The sequence below is a fragment of the Triturus cristatus genome, chromosome 7, assembly GCF_964204655.1.
Source record: "Triturus cristatus chromosome 7, aTriCri1.1, whole genome shotgun sequence".
NCBI lineage: Eukaryota > Metazoa > Chordata > Amphibia > Caudata > Salamandridae > Triturus > Triturus cristatus.
Genome location: NC_140590.1, coordinates 749,238,673 through 749,253,029, shown reverse-complemented (window position 1 = coordinate 749,253,029; position 14,357 = coordinate 749,238,673). Strand labels below are relative to the sequence as shown.

The 14,357-nt window shown below is 49.7% G+C and overlaps 1 protein-coding gene and 1 long non-coding RNA gene across 3 annotated transcripts in view; both read right to left on the bottom strand.

Moving 5' to 3' along the window:
• Positions 1 to 14,357, bottom strand: part of DNAH17 (dynein axonemal heavy chain 17) — a 14,992,541-nt gene that overhangs the window by 8,366,256 nt on the left and 6,611,928 nt on the right. The window lies entirely within an intron of this gene.
• The window catches only part of LOC146810463 (uncharacterized), a 217,174-nt gene that overhangs the window by 65,096 nt on the left and 137,721 nt on the right, over positions 1 to 14,357 (bottom strand). The window contains exon 2 of the long non-coding RNA XR_014965693.1: positions 110 to 342. This is a non-coding gene — a long non-coding RNA (uncharacterized LOC146810463). The remainder of the gene's footprint in view (positions 1 to 109; positions 343 to 14,357) is intronic.

Sequence of the window (14,357 nt, the reverse complement as noted above, 5' to 3'; positions counted from 1 at the left end):
GCAGGAACCAACATTGAATTTCTTTGCATTGTCTGGCATGAAACTGCCGGAGTCATACTAAGAAGTATCGGCCACTCGCTGAAGTTTGACATTGTCAATAGAGATGTACCTGTTTTCTTTGCGACCAGGAAGTGGAGGTAAAATGACTGTTCTTGTACCCTGCACTCCAAGCACTGGAACTGGTGCACGATAAGAGGGGCCGAACTCCTTCTTGTTCTCCACCTTCTCACGGACCAGATCTCCAACTCGGGGTAGCCAGCCGACTACCGGAATCTGAACCTCAGCTTCAGATGTGGAGGGCAAGTGTTCTTTCGAAAGAGAGTCTCTGGCTTCTTGTAGAGTCTGCAAAACAGCACAGTGATCATCTACGTCAAAGGGTGCGGTCGACGCCGCAATGTCTAGACCATCAAGGTCTGGAACAAACATTCTGATTCCGAAGAGCATCATGTACGGGGTCCGCCCACCCAGAGACCTTCTAGGGAGATTATTAAGTGCACGTTGGACGTTATACAAATGGGCTAGCCAGTTCCGGCCTGTGCCTAAAACACGTGCTGTCAATGATTGCTTTAAGTCACGGTTCATTCGCTCCACCACACTATTACCCTCAGGTCGGTAGGGGGACGAAAATTTGACTAGGACCCCCAAATTTCTCATAGCCTCCTTGTAAGCCTTTGAGGCGAACGCAGGGCCCTGATCAGAATGGAAGGTACCACACGCAAAAGTTCCCACAAAGACACGCAAATCCCTGATGACAGTCCGCGAGTCAGCACTCCTTTGTGGCCATACCCAAAGAAAACGTGTGCACGAATCCACTGCAACCAAGATATACTTGTACGCAGTATCAGAAGAAAAAGGACCGCAGTGGTCTAAATAAACACAACCAAATGGCTTATTAGAGATGTACAGCTGTGTCTGTGGTGGGCGCGCAACAGTAGAAGGTTTAATCTGTTGGCAAATGTCACAATCAAGAACATATGCGCGCGCTTGTTTATATAAACCAAACCACCAGTAACGTTGTTGTAGCAGAGATATTGTAGCTGACACACCGGCGTGGGCTGACGCCAACCCCTCGTGCGCAGCTAGGATCAGTGCTGGTCTGCAGTCCGCGTTGGGAATAATTCTGTCACCAACGTCGTTAATCCTCACTAATGGGACGTTATCAGGACTTAAATGATAAATATAACGAGAGGGAAAACCCTTCGGGTAATCACCTCCCTTCTCTGTAGCAGCAATAGCTGCCAAGATGTCATCATCAATCTTACTTTTGGATCTTGTAACTGCTGCCACTAAGTATGTAGCCACTGATGTTTCGCTGCCTCTTCAGCTAAGCTGTTGCCGACAGCATGGACACCAAGTCGTTGGTGACCAAGAGCGTGAATAACACTCACGAGAGGGAGACGTTCTTTAAAGTCTGCCACTCGAACCCAAAGCGTTTTATGCTTAATTGTGCTACCTTTCGTGTCTCGATAATCATTCTGAGACCAGAAGTGTAAATTGTCATTGTAGGACTGGACACAGTAGAAGGAGTCACTCACTATAAGAGTAGTGACCCGGGGATCAGCAAACTCCAGTGCAAGCACCAGAGCCCGAAGCTCCGCTAATTGCGCAGTACAATCACCCAATGACTGCGTATGCACTGCATCAGATTGGAATTCACCATTTACGAATGTACCTACGACAATTGCGCAAGCCGCTGAATAAGCGTGCTTTGATCCAATTGCGGGCTGCGCAGACCCGTCAGTGTATATGACACAATGGTATTCTTCGAGCGGGCGCAAAGACAGAGGTGCCGGATGAACGAATTCATACTGCAAGTACTCTTGAGTCTGTAATGATGCATCAAAGATGTAAGTGACATCTGGCGACGTCAGTGTTGTGGCCCATTGTATCCACCGTGGATGCAAAGCTTTAGAATTTGGTACACTTGCCTTAGTCACTGCCTCTAAGGCAGGATATGGTGTTACAACCAGAATCTGTTTCCCATGCGACAGTGCGCGTTCCTTGAGGATCGCCATCTGCACAGCAGTCAGAACTTTTTCGACCGTGGAAAAACGTAATTCAGCAGAGGTGTACAAGTGGGATTTGTACGCAATGGGGACTGTATCGCCCTCATTAAACGTCAAATACGTGAACCCCACGGCGCCTGGCACTATTCGTATTACCAGGTTAGTGCGGTTATCACGTGTCAGCAAGTATTGTGAAGCAAGAAAGTCAGCCTGTAAAGACTGTAAAATTGCAGAGTGTTCTAGCTGCCAGCTAGACTTCGAAAACGAAGGTTGTACCAAGGCGTAAAGCGGCTTGATACGCTGGGCATAATCAGGAATGTACGTACGGCCGAAATTCAGAAAGCCCAGCAGAGATTGTAATTTCTTCAGTGTCGTAGGAGCACTTAAGCGTGCACACTTCTCCAGAAAGTGGGGGGCTAACCCCTTACCTTCATTGTTGAGCTCGTAGCCCAAAAACAACACCGTATATTCTGCGATGTGAGACTTCGCAAAATTGAATTTGTAGCCATAGTCAGCAAAACTCACGATAATATTGTCGACTCGAGACAGATGTGGCATCAGCTCATCATCCGTAAGATAGATATCGTCAACATAGGAGTATGCGTCGGGGTCTATTCTTTCTAAGAGAGAAACCACGCGAGCAGAAAAGACGCCAGGGCTATTTTTGTAACCCATGGCTAATCTTGTAAACTGTTTTTGTTTGCCGCCCGAAGTAAACGCCGTCCACTGGCTACTCAGTGTGGACAGGTTGTGGCTAAAAAAGCCATTGGAAATGTCAAGTGTCGTTTTAAACCTTTTACGCACGAGACTGTCGACTAAAGCCGAGCTATGTGTATTTTGTACCGCGCAGGTCCGGCAATGGGAGTTTAGGTGCCGGTAATCCAAAACTAAACGGTACGAGCCGTCAGGCTTCGTTACAGTGAATAAAGGGTTATTCATAGGGGACACACATGTTTCAATAACACCCTGATATTCCAATTGTTCAAGGATTGCCGCGACGTGGGGTCTAGCTTCACGACGCATGGGATATTGAGGTTGAGGCTGGGGCATAGACCGCAATGGAATCTCATGGCACGGGGACAATCGGTCCCATCCCACTTGAGTACGATACACCGCCGGCGCAAGCGCAAGCGCCCACTCCCCAGCATACACTTCAGCTTGGTCCTTAGGCACTGTGTGCGCAAAGGACGGGAGGATTACTTCCTCCCCTCTAGGAGCCTCTAAAATGAACGCCGGAGGCCAATCTGCCTCCGCTAGGAGGATATCATAGGTGGTGGTCAGATTATCCCAAAAAATCCCTTTTATTGTACGTTGTATGTCACCCTCAATTAATAAGACTATTTCATAAAGTCTGTCAGGGGGAGCCACTCTGGTGTCAGCTGTTTCAACAGTAACCGATATATCAGTTGCTGTCACCGCCAGAAATGGACGCAGAGCTTGTCGGACTATGGTAATTTCCGCTGCGCTGTCCAGTAGCGTCAGCGCCCATGTCCGGTTCCAAAGCTGTGTCCGCACTATCTGAGGCATACCTTGCCGTCAGAGCCGCCACTTTCTTCTTCTGAAACGGGGGTCTTTGTCGTGCAAATTCGTCCTGCTTGCCTTTACCCTCAGTCTGTCGGGGTTGGTCACGCTGTTGTGGAGCACCCCGACCCTTGCCACCGCCTCCGCCACCGGACTGTGTAGCCGATGTTTCCTGTGAAGAACGAGGAGAACGCTGTTCAGAAACCTGAAATCTATCAGGAGACTTAATAGTAGCATGATCGCGCAGATCATAAGTGCGTTCACTACTTGACTGTACGGGAGAGGCAGGCCGAGAGCCCTGTTTCTGTTGCTGCTGCTTTCCCTGTTGTTTAAACCGCCAATTTTGTTTTGGAAAACTTGGTCGGTCGTCCTTACCAGAGGTTTCTGCCTTACCCTGCTGTTTCAGATCGGGATTCTTGATTACAGGCTTAACTCCTAAAGAGCTACGCCCCAAATCCCGGTAAGCCTCTGCGATTATTTTCGCAAATTCCTGCGGTTTGTCCTCTTCAGCAACTCGCTTCAGTTCATTACGAACCTGGAAATACAAAGCATCACCCTTAAGGTTTCCCATTATCATGGTAGCCACCAGGTCAAATTGTCCGAGGAGCCGCATCCCTAATTCTATTGCAGACTCCGCACCATGGTTCTCTTGAACTCGTTTGATAACGGAGGGCAGCTGCAACATAGACGGAGTGCCAAAGCACTGCGCGTACGTCGCTGCAAAGACCTTGCCCCAATTTACACAATCATCTATGTGGGGGACCAAGTCTTTAGGCAAACTAATGGTGAGGATCCTGTGTTTCTCCACAGGAGATGTATTCGGGTATACCGCCTCTATTTGGTCAAATTTTTCAGCAAGCCAAAAGGGGAAATCATCCCTAGTTTGGGGGCGCTTGCCCATAACAGAATTAACCATAACAGGACTAATGACCACCGCGTGGTGATCAGTAGGCTGCCCCGGAACAGCAGGTGCCCCCGCCTGCACATTGCGCGACACGTACTGCACTAACGCCCTATATACCGTAATTAGGGCAGTGTGCAGTACACGCAACTCAGCCACCGTCACCGTGAGGTAACGGGGATGAGGCGTAAATCCGGCTAGTACCGGCCAAGTGGCCCCTGCAATTGATAAAGGGCCCATTCTTGGCGGTATAACCACATGGGGAAGGGCGCCATTAAACCAAATAAGATGCTGCCAAGCAGATATTGGTATTTCTTGTGTCCTATACGGCGTATAGTTCGCTGGCACGGCAGCGGCAGTGTAAGAATGAAAGGTATTATCATCCTCACTTACCGCCGGAATCGTCACCCAAGAGTAGAACAACTCATAGGGATGAGCCGCATCGGCTCCCACCACAAAGATGACGTTCATACCAGTGTCCGGCACCCCATACTGCGTCAAATGACGTTTCAGAGCTGCACGGCTATGCGCCGAAATATCCACCGACATTAGGACAACACACACTCAAAACTATCAGTAGCACAAGGGTTCAATAACCTTTTTAATGATCAAGCTTGAAGGAACCTATATCAATAGACCTAGGTAGGTTTAAATCCGTCAGACTTGTTATCCGGAAACAAGAATGAGGGTGTTGTGGACAAATACAAGCACTACTAAGGCGTTTCAACTCATAGACCAAACGTTAGGAGCTGAAGAATGAGAGACCTGCCGCTCTTCCGACAAACACCCCTGCCTCAAGAAGGGCGGGGAGCCACCCTTCGATGCCGGAGAAAAGGACACCACACGGCGACCAGTCTCCGGGGAGGATGACACCAATATGGAGCCTGCCTCCATAAAAGATGCGCATAGAAGAAGGAGCGTCCAAAGACGAATCCCCGGTACGACCCCTGCACGGAGCCGTAGAGTCCGCTGCTCGAGGCAGGACACCGGCGCCATCCGGCGTCGCCGGGCAAGGGACCTCCAAGTCACTCCGCACTGGAGACCGGAGCGGGGACCAGAGTAGAGCTGGAGCCGCACCGGCCCCGGAGCGGCACCGATACGGCGCCGGCCTGACCCCTGCCGAGGCAACCACCTGCGTGGGGGAATGGGATGGGCCCGGGGAGGGGCCTGAAGCCCGAAGCCGGCCGCGGCCCAGAAGGAGGCGAAGGTTGCCCGGCAACCCCTGTGGCGGTGCCAGGGACGATACAACCTCCGACTCGCCCTCCAACGAGGCAGCCGCCTGTGAGGAGGTACGAGAGGGGCCCGGAGAGGGACGAGGGGTCCGCCCTCGACCTGGAGCGGGACGAGAAGAGTCCACCGACCCCTGTGGCTCTGCACGGTCCAGCTGCTGCCGGCGCCGTAGAGGCGTCACCTCGGCCTTAGACAGGACCACCCTGCCAAGGGACCGAGAGGGGCTCGGGGATGCAACCAGAGCCCCGGCGACCTCCCGCGACACCACAGGGACCCCCACAAGGGTTTGCGGTGAGGCAGAGATGCCGTGGCCTGAAGGAGGTGCCCCAGAGGAGCCACACCCCAACAGCACCACATCCTCCAAGCCTGGATCCGACCCAGTCGGCGCCGGAGCCACCGGCGGCTCTGTGGAGGGCCTTGCGCAAGGCAAGGGATCCACCGACGCCCCAGGAGGGGAAGGAGGAGGAGATGCCAGCGAGGCCTGCAAAGCCGTCGCGTATTCTCCATCTGGACTCTCGATGCCCCAACACCGGGAAACGGTGGATAGGATGACACGCGGGGCTGCATCACCCGCGGAGAGTCCACGCCCCAGGTAGGCCGAAACCAGCCCCTGGGGACGAACTGCGACACTTACCCACCGGGGAGCAATACTCATGTGACATTCGAGAAAGGCGAGGATGACAACCACGACCAGACCTGAAGCCGTCTGCCGAAGCAGACCGAGGGGAGGACGTCGACCTGGAGAGACGCGCCAAGAAAGTTTCATTCGGTGCTCCCGCCGTGACTTCGGCTTCAACTTTTGGTACGCCGCACAATCTGAGGTGCTGTGATCCTCCCCCAAACACCACATGCAAATGAGGTGAGGGTCCATCGCCGACATAAGACGCCCACAAAACGTGCAAGTTTTAAAGCCCGAAGGCATTCGCGCACTGTTCCACCAAAAAAGAATGGAATTAAGGGGGGCCTTAAACAGGCCCGCAGCAAGGAACGGATCCGCCTTGCACACGGAAAAGGAAAAAACTGACGTGGGCGCGCCGGGGCGGGTCTTATGAGACCTCGCTGACGTCACGTACGCGGACGACGCCTGGGCGGAGTCACGTGATGTCGCCCCGCCCCCGGCGCGCAGGGATGCTGTGGCAAAAAGTTTCCGGATCCAGTCTCACGCCTGGGGATAATTCTACGTGACGGAATCTGCAGCTAGTAGTCTCTATCAGATTCACCGGGACACGTTCATCAGCTCCTGCACATTGTCTGCTTTTGATTCCCAACAGCAACGTGCTGGCAGAAAGGGGACTGTCTTTTGCCACCTCCAGCTGGGTAACAATAAATACAGAAGTTAAGAGGCCACCAGGCCTCCTTTTGATCGAGTGTGGGATTGGAGAGTCCTGGAACCTCACAAATGCAAATACACCAGGGAGAAAACAAAAGCACACAGCTTTTTATCTCTTCACAGGTACTTAAGAGATGCATGCATTTTACTTTGTAGTATATAGGTGCATGCACTGTAGGAATGTCAGATAGGTTGGTCAATCTCAGTATTTACACAAATAATTTAAATAGCACTTTTTGTATTACTTTTATAGCGCTACTCATCCCAATGCAGAGTGTTAGAGCACTTTACATAAGCTACACATTATCCATTCCAAATAAATCATGTAAGTGTGTAAATTAATGTACAAGATGTGTTACATGAGACAGTCAGGGTTACAAGGTGTAGGAGTCAAATACACTTCAAAGCTCACTGTGGTCTACTAGAAGGATTACTATTTATTAACTGCAAGTAACAAAAGGATCTCTGTGTTCATAGCAGTAATCCATTTACCGATCTACATAAAATAAAAATCTGTGATCTGCATATTACATGATATGCATTGCAGGAGCCAACTTTTAAAAAAACACATATTTTATGGCATTTGTAGTTGGCATATGTTATAACATACACATATCAGAGCATCACTTCCAGTGAGATCACTTCCTGTGATGCCTCATGGAATGTCACATGTTGTGACGTCATGTGCTATGATAGCACGCCTCACTTGCATACTGCCTGACTTGGTCAGTCCACCCACTTCTTTTTTAGGACTTGTGCCCTGAATGTAATTGCAGTTATATAGCGCTTAGTACCGAACTGCAGGCCTTGATGCGCTTTGTAATTTCAGAGGCTTCTCTGACATTGAGAAATACAATTAAATTTATTGCATGCAATGCTAATTTGTAGAAAAGAAACAAAGAATGTTGGAACTATAAATTTCGAACATCATTTTGCCGTTGCTAGAAACGACGGAACACAACAGTCACAGCAGACTAAACGTTGTCACGTGGAATGAGGGGTGGGGGAATATACTGTTAGCTCTTAAAACTGGGTCTTCACTTGGTCCCTAAGAAGGCGCCGTAATGAACAAAATCTGCAAACATGTCTGCTGTGCGGACCTGATAAGATCAGATCTTGCATCCAGGCTTTGAAGATTGTCCATGGAAGGACACAGTGCTTGACTGCAACCCGAGGAGCGCCCACATGGAGCCTAAATGAACAAGTCACATGAAGGGCATAGATGGGGGGGAAGGAGGGGGAATAATGGCTTGTGCGGAGTGGGATGGGGGGTCATATTTAGAAATTATAGCGTGACCTAAACATGAAGAAGCGCAAAGAGTTTGGTAAGCTTCGCATACCCACTGGGCCACTATTAGTTACTGCTTAAATAAAAGTAAAGAACAAGTTACTAACCTTTGGTAACAATATATCTGTAAGAAACATTAGTTAGTGATAGACTCCTTACCTTAGAATTACCACAGGTGTCAGACTGGATCCGGAAAGTTTTCGTCAGCAGTACCCCTGCGCGTTGGTAGGCGGCGTTGTGCAGCTCTGCGTACGTCATTGGCGTCGTAGTCGCTGAGATGATGTCACTGGAGCTACTTAGACGTGCCCACGCGTGCTGACGTCAGTTCTGTACACGACTTTCCGCATCGACCCACGCAGAGCCATACAAGATACTGACCACTGGTGCATTGAAACTAGGGCCTTAAAAGGGATTACCTTAACCCTAGAAATCAGTTTGCAGAACGGGGAGGATGGGTGGGGCAGTAAGGAACCTATCACTAAGTAATGTTTCTTACAGATATACCGTTACCGAAGGTAAGTAACTTGCTCATCTGAAAGAAACACGTTAGTGGTAGTTTCCTTACCTTAGAATAGATACCCCAGCAATACCAACCACGGTGGTGGGCTGCGAACCAAGATCACACAAGTCACGGAGAACAGAACGGCCAAAGAAGCCGTCTCTCCGGATTTGACTGTCAAGGCAATAATGCTTAGTAAAAGTGTGCAGCGAGGCCCACGAGGCTGCCTGACATGTCTTGTAAGGGGACACCATGCCCCAATGCATTAGTGGCCGCTGTCGCCCTGGTGGAATGGGCGCGCAGCCCCACCTGAGGATCCTTTTTCGCCAGAGAGTAACATGTTTTAATACACAAGACGACCCATCGGGAGATAGTCTGCTTTTGTACGGTCCGACCTTTCTTGGCGCCAATGTAGCCAACAAAGAGCTGGTCATCCACCCGGAACTGTTGCGTGCGGTTCACGTAAAATGAGAGCGCATGTTTTGGGTCCAGACGGTGGAGCCTCTTTTCCTCTCTGGAAGGATGCGGAGGCGGAAAGAAGGTGGGCAATGTGATGGTCTGCCCAATGTGAAAGGCAGTGACAACCTTCGGCAGAAATGATGGACGTGTCCTGAGTACAACCTTGTCCGGATGGACAGACAGAAAAGGAGGCTTACAAGAAAGAGCCTGGAGCTCACTCACTCTCCTGGCAGAGGTGATGGCAACCAGGAAAGCAGTCTTCAAGGTCAGCAGATGAAGAGGACAATTGCGCAGAGGCTCAAAGGGAGCGCTCATTAGGTATGTAAGAACTAGATTCAAGTCCCACTGTGGGATTATGAAAGGCATAGGAGGAAAAAGATGAGAAATGCCTTTGAGAAATCTATTTACAACAGGGGACTTGAAAAGAGAGGGCTGATCAGGGAGCCTGAGAAAGGCCGAAATTGCAGAAAGGTAGCCTTTAATAGTGCCCAGAGCACAGCCCTGCTGGGCCAGAGAAAGAAGGAACAAAAGGAATTCTGAAAGAGGGGCAGAAAGGGGATCCACAGCCTTTCCCGTGCAACATGCCACAAATTAATTCCACCTGCAGGCGTATACCAATTTAGTGGAGGGACGCCTGGCTGCCAGAATGATATCACAGACTTAAGGAGGCAAGTCAAATGGAATCAACTGTTGCCGCTCAATCTCCACGCAGGTAGGTGGAGGCTGGACAGGTTCGGGTGGAGGACCGTCCCCTGCTGCTGCGACAGAAGATCCTCTCGAAGAGGCAGTCGGATCGGGGATCCACGCTCATACTGAGTAGCTCAGGATACCAAACTCTTCGAGCCCAGTCCGGGGCAACAACAAGACTTGGCCCCGGTCACGCCTGATCTTCTTCAGCACTCTAGGTAGAAGTGGTATAGGTGGAAAAGCGTACAATAGACCGCAGCTCCACTTGTGACGAAAAGATTCTCCGAGCGAGTGCCGCCTTCGAAATTCCAACGCGCAGAAGAGATAGTTTATAGTTTAGTTTATATAGTTTATAAAGCGCATGAATCACCCCCGATGGGGTCTCTCAGCGCTGGTAGAACTGTGCGGGGGTGATGCGGCAGTATCATTCCGAGAAAAGGGTGGTCTTTAGTATCTTTCTGAACCCAAGATAGTCGGAGCACTGTCTGAGCGGGAGGGGCAGTTGATTCCATACCAATGGAGCTTGGTAGGAGAAAGATCTACCTCCCAATCATGCTCTCTTAATCCTCGGAATGAGTAACAGCGATTTAGAGCCAGACCTCAGGTCGCGATTGGGGATGTACTGATTGAGCCTTTCAGTTAGATAGGAAGGGCCGGGGCCCCACAATGCTTTGTGAGTCAGGCAACAAAGTTTAAACTTGACTCGTTTCCTCACTGGTAACCAATGCAGTTGCCGAAGCAGCGGGATAGAGGCAGATCTGCCTGGAGCTTTGGTGACCAGTCGTGCTGCGGTGTTTTGCACCACTTGCAGACGGTTAAAGGCAGATTCATTAGCAGCGACCATTAGTGCATTACAATAGTCCAGTTTATTTAATACCAGGGCCTGGACAAGTGTCCTGCGAAAAGAGTCCGGGAGATAGGGAAGAGCTTTCTTCAGAAGGCGCAGAGTGAAGAAGCATGCACTGACGGTGTAAGAAACATGGTCCTTCATGGACATAGCCTGATCGAAGCGAACGCCAAGATTTTTTACTGTGAGCTTAGGCGACGGGACGGGCCCCAACTCAGTAGGCCACCAAGTTGGTGACCACATGATGGAGGCATCTCCATAGAGGATGATCTCTGTTTTGCTGGCATTCAGCTGCAGGAAATTGCTACTCATCCACTCCGAGATGGCCAGCATACCTTGGGAGAAACAGGTTTGAGCAGTCAGTGAGGATTTATCAAATGGGAAAATAAGTTGAGTGTCATCCGCATAAGATATGGGGATGAACCCAAGAGATCTTAAGAGAGAGGCAAGGGGGGCCACATAGATGTTGAACAACGTAGGGCTCAAACAAGAGCCCTGTGGCACGCCCTTGGTCAGACACTCAGTAGTAGAGCGAAAAGGGCCAAGGTTCAGGGTTTGGGTGCGGTCAGTGAGGAAGCTAGTTACCCAACTGAGCGCCATACCCCCTAGTCCTGCCCCTCTTAATCTTTCGAGCAAGGTCAGATGGTTGACCGTATCGAACGCGGCAGAAAGATCTTAAAGGACCAAGATGGCAGATTGTCCCTGATCTAACGTCCGTCTGATACAATCGGTAACAGCAACCAAGGCGGTCTCGGTGCTGAAATTTGCACGAAACCCTGATTGTGACGGGTCCAGGTAGCCAGTTGTTTCGATATGGTTTGAGATGTGTTTATTCACATATTTCTCGAGGACCTTACTCAGATAAGGGAGGAGGGAGATAGGGCGAAGGTTGGCGAGATCGTCCATGGGAAGCTTGTTGTTTTTACGTAGTGGTATGACCTGTGCAGCTTTCCAAGAAAGGGGAACTAGTCCCTTACTTAAAGAGGAGTTAAACAGCATGGTGGCGGGGTCTGCTAGTGCGTGAGCCAGAGACGCTCCTAATCTGGCAGGCATAACATCTACGGGAGAACCAGATGTGAGATTGCGTAGTAGTGTATTGGTCTCATCCCGTAAGAGGGAAGGGAAGGTCGGCAAAGGTGAGTGGATGACAATAGAGGGTTTTACAATGTCATCAGACAGTGAGGTATGACAAGTATTGGCGAATTTGTCATAGATGGAATCAATTTTTTGAATGAGAAAAGAGCTAATTTTGTTACAAAGAGACTGGGAATGCAAGTTGTCCAGATCACAGGCTTTGGGACAAGTGAAATCTTGCAAGATTTGGTGAAGAATTTTCGGCGCATTACCTGCTAGCCTTAATTGCGCAGCTATATATGTTCTGCGTGCTTGTTTGATTTCTTTATGATAGAGCGTTAGCGCAGCTCTAAAATGTGCTTTATCGTTGTCTAGGTGGGTGCGCCGCCACTTTCTTTCAAGATTTTTGCATTGGCTTTTCGTTATACACAGTTCTGGGGTAAACCACACCGCCAAATTATTCCTGGGGGCTTTAGAGCAAATTTTTTCGGGGGCAATTGAGTTGATAGCTGCTAAAACAGTGGTGTTAAAAAGGGAAAGGTTATCTTCTATATTATTGGTCGGGGGAAACCTAGGAGGAGTGAAGGCTAATGCAAAAGACTCCGGATTGATTTTTGAACATTGTCTATAGGGGAATTGAATGTGAGCTGCCATAGTAGAAGACGTAAGAGGGTACTGCACTTGGAAATTGATAAGAGCATGATCAGTCCAGCACAACGGGTGCGGGGTTTTACAGATAAACCGGTCGGAATTGGAAAAAATAATAGCTATAGTATGGCCAGCCGTATGTGTGGGACCCTCATTTTTTATGGTAAGGTGCAGGGTAGACAGGTCAGAAATAAAGGCTGATATTTCGGGCAGCAAAAGATTGTCGCTATGTATATTGAAATCACCTAATAATAGGAAATTCTCCGACGCAATCACATGGGGGGCAATTAATTCCATTAATTGAGAGGAGAAGTCCTTTATAGGGCCAGGAGGGCGATAAACCAGTGCCCCTCTCCAAAAGTCATGGGTGACCATTTCCATCTTAAAGATCATTACTCCGATTTGGGCATTAGTGCGTTGATCTAAGATAGAAAGTTTTACACGATCATTGTGAAGGATTGCAACCCACCCCCCCCCCCCCCCCCCCGGTTTTCAGCGGCCTGTCTAGGCGCTGGATCCTGTAACCATCAGGAATAGCAATCTTGATATCTGGGCCACTGGTGGGTTTCAACCAGGTTTCAGTCAGGAAACCCACGTCAGGCAGGTCAGTCGTAAGTAGATCCCATATCTCTAACGTGTGTTTAGGAAGCGATCTCACATTACATAGAAAGCCCTTCCAGTGGTTAAGCTGTGAATTGTTAGGGGATGGTGTATAACTATTACTGATCCTACTTGTGTCTGGGGACACGGGGGTCCCGGTATCGTACTGCCCAGGGATAAGTACTGGGGGAATATTTCCTGGAGTTTCATCTTCCCAGTTACTCTGAAATCTGCATTGTGTGCAGGAAAAGGGTCGTTCGAGAGGATGAGGTACCGTATTGTGTCAGGACAGGCTAGTCAAAGGTGACCTAGCGTAAATGAGTCTGAGAGCAGCGCCACTAAATACTAATTTACACTTACTAGGGTTGTCCATATCAGTGGCATGGTCCCTGGCACCTGGCGACGTCCCGGCGCGGACGGGCGCAGTTGGGCTTGCCTTTGGCGCGCCACCGGCGCGCCCGCTGCGCACGCCCGCTGCGTGCTTGTGCCATGGCCCACTAAGTAGTGTGCGAGGAGCAGACGCTAGACTGCTCCTCGTATTACCACCAAGATGGCGGGCGGGCGGGCGGGAGTCGCAGAATACAATGCAGGGACTCGTTCAAGGAAAAAGTGAACGGTAAGGATCACCCCAATGTGCAAAGTATTTAAAAGTTTAAAATGTATAAAATTCAACAAATAAAACACGTTAAAAACTCAGAAGTAAAAGCAGATATGATGCCACCTAAATTCGCAATTACAGTACACAAGACACCTCGCACAGTGCAGCAGCCTCGATCTCCCGGCTCAAGCCTCAGGAGATGTCGACGCTGCGCGCTTGCGCCATGGCCCACTAAGTAGTGTGCAAGGAGCAGACGCTAGAATGCTCCTCGTATTACCACCAAGATGGCGGGCGGGAGTCGCGGAATACAATGCAGGGACTCGTTCAAGGAAAAAGTGAACCTTAAGGATCACCCCAATGTGCAAAGTATTTAAAAGTTTAAAATGGATTTAGCATAATATTTAGCACAAAATTCAACAAATAAAACACGTTAAAAACACAGAAGTAAAAGCAGATATGATGCCACCTAAATTCGCAATTACAGTACACAAGACACCTCGCACAGTGCAGCAGCCTCGATCTCCCGGCTCAAGCCTCAGAAGATGACATTGCGTATTCTCTTCGGGGGCGAATAGATCTAACCAAGGCTCTCCCCACTGTTGAAAGAGGCCTTGCACCACCTCCAATTGAAGACGCCATTCGTGATCCATCATGCACCAGCGGCTGAGT